This window comes from Labeo rohita, unplaced genomic scaffold (assembly GCF_022985175.1).
Source record: "Labeo rohita strain BAU-BD-2019 unplaced genomic scaffold, IGBB_LRoh.1.0 scaffold_2011, whole genome shotgun sequence".
NCBI lineage: Eukaryota > Metazoa > Chordata > Actinopteri > Cypriniformes > Cyprinidae > Labeo > Labeo rohita.
In genome coordinates, this window is record NW_026128233.1 from 8,884 (window position 1) to 11,553 (window position 2,670).

The 2,670-nt window shown below is 35.5% G+C and overlaps 1 long non-coding RNA gene across 5 annotated transcripts; it reads left to right on the forward strand.

Annotated features, from left to right (window-relative positions):
• The first annotated feature begins 814 nt into the window (after positions 1-814).
• LOC127159232 (uncharacterized) lies at positions 815-2,664 on the forward strand. Of its 5 annotated transcripts, XR_007826391.1 has the most exons (6): positions 820-1,141; positions 1,240-1,322; positions 1,422-1,457; positions 1,889-1,953; positions 2,136-2,189; positions 2,276-2,664. It is a non-coding gene; the product is annotated as an uncharacterized LOC127159232 (long non-coding RNA). The 5 variants fall into 5 exon arrangements; XR_007826392.1 differs by having other exon boundaries at positions 815-1,003; positions 1,101-1,141; positions 1,240-1,953; XR_007826393.1 differs by having other exon boundaries at positions 817-1,141; positions 1,422-1,953.
• Positions 2,665-2,670: the final 6 nt, after the last annotated feature.

Genomic DNA, 2,670 nt, shown 5'->3' on the forward strand with positions numbered 1-2,670 from the left:
GAACAGAAAAAAAAAACAAGCTTGCCATTTAAGCTATGTAAATAGGCTATTTAGTATTATTATTATTATTTTCCTTTTCAACATTTCTGTGAGACATATAAATTGATTATGTTATGCATTACATCAAGGTTACAGCAGATTTTGCAGTGTGCTCAGTGTCAGTTTAGCAGACTGCCCATCAAGCAGGAGTCCAAGTACATCCCCATATGTGTAAGCTTTTTGTCCACAGATGTGCATGGGATTTGAGACAGGGAAGTCATAAGGTCACAGAATTGAAATGTATTTATTGTGCTAGTTTAATTTAAGGTGGACCGGCCTCTGGAACTGCTGGGCATGGATTCAGTGAGGAAGTCTGCAGCAGTTGTCTCTCGCTGCATTAATTTATTTTACAGGGAGAATACTTACTGACGAAAGCAGAGAATTTGTTTACTGAGAAACAAATCAGTATCGATAAAAATGTTCATGTGTACATATAGGATTCTGATTTGTACACAGCACTTGGTTAATTGTATATTTATTTTAATGTATGTTTTGCACACACCACATACAAGATTTTTTTTTTTTTTTTGAAGCATTCAGTGCACAAATAAATACAACAACAAGACATACAATAAAGCCGTAAACATCACGTTTAAATCGGTAATAAATTTGATTAAGTTGATTTAATAAGGATTAAATTTCAAGCTGGAAAACTCTCTTTTCAAAACTAGTTTCAGATTAACTACGGTATATTGAACCATTCGACTTGCCGTACATCCAGTTGTGCTTTTTGCGCACGTTAGTTCTGATCGTACGTGTGGTAACTAGGCAACTACGCAAGAATTGTAGTACAGTTGCGTAAAGGGAAACACATTCAGAGGGGAACGAAATCGGCTGCTTCACCTAAAGTGTCGCTGCGAGATGCTGATGCCGCAATTTGCGCCAGCCCTCTCTCGTAAAATGGCTTTATGATCGTTAACGTAATTATCAACCAGAGAAAATAGTGTCGTGGATTATGGCAAAGGTATTCATCTAATATTAGTAACGTTAACTGGGTTTCTTCATATTTTTCTTCCCTGCTGTGTGTGTAAATGTGTGTGTGTGTGTGTGATACCGAGCAGCTGTTGTCTGAACTTAAAAAAAAAATGACAAATCGATAAAGGTAAGGGATTATTTGTGCGCAAATTTTGACTCTGTACTACCATAGGTACAAATTAACAGCTGAGTCTTATTGTACTCTATTAATATATTATTTTGCAGCCTTGTGCTACAGCTACAGCTACAGCCACTGACGTTTAAGGAAGTGTGAGGCTAAGCACCCCTAGCTTGCTTGATTGTTAAAGGTAATGTTGTCCTTCTCATTTTTATTGTATTTTCAAGTGTCCAGTCGTCAACAAATTTGTTGTGAGCAGTTTAATGTAGGAACTGTTTTCTTTCTACAGATAGTTTCTAACTTACACGAAACTGCTCAGAGTAAGGTAAATGGTAAATGTATTATCTTAACTGGGTCATGATTACTGGAAAAAGACATTACTGTAGAGTGAGAATGTTTCTGACTATGATACTAATGATGTATTCATTTCATTTAAAGGATCTAAATGTAAACTAAAAGATTGCCTCACTGCCTGAAGTCAACATAAATGATTCAAACCTGCTATTACTTCTGAACTGAATCATTTGATCTTGAAAAAAGTTTTAAAAGCCCTATATTTGCAACTACTACTACTACTACTTGGTTTTAAAATAAATAATTATCTATTATGAAAATGACAGATTTGTAGTATCGAAACTGTTACGTGATTAGTTATGTCAAATATTATTTTAGTGTATTATTTTAATTATGAACACACTGGTTTGTAGTGCAAACAGTTTTACCATTCACTTGTTTTTCTTTGTTATCTTCCTACAGCTGCTAATGAACCAGACATCTCGCACATTCACAGAAAATGGCTTACGTCCGCATTGAAAAATAAGGTGAATTGCGATTATTTTCTTTTAAAATTAGTAATCTAAAACTCAGTAGTTATAGTATGCTGCCACACTACTCCTTTCACTCTGATTTCTTAAATAAATAAATCTTGCATTTTTTTCTTAACAATAGGTAACAGTATATCTGTTTTTTTTTTTTTGTTTGTTTGTTTGTTTGTTTGTTTCAGGTGACAACACTGAAGATGAGGGCATGGATGTTGTCACTGGAGGGTCAATTTGAAGTATGCTAATGATGCTTTTTGCACATTTTGGAATTTACCAAAGGTAGTTTCTACATAATGTTTTTTTTTTTATTATTATTTGGTAGGCTAAACAAGGAATGTTTGGATGTGACGGGATTTTGTGAGCTGCGCAGGACTACAGCAGCCAAGTGGTGACGACCCCCATTCTCCCCCTCAAATAAGTGGTGTGTTGCAGATTAAACTTTTGTGTCTGTGCTGGTGACCAAAGAGGAAGCTGTTTTTAAAAGGATGCTCCATCCTCTGCAAACAGTACATATAAAATGAGGTACACTGTTGTGTTCAAATGCTGTGCCTGAATAAATCACACACCTCTACTTTTGACTCCATGTCTGTGATGGAAATGTTTTTAAGCTGCTGTTATTTAAATGGTTAGGGTTAATATCACCTTGTTCTCTCACCTTTTTGCTCTGTACTGCAACAGAAGTGACCCACTGAAGGTGGTGACAGGAACTGGGAGAAA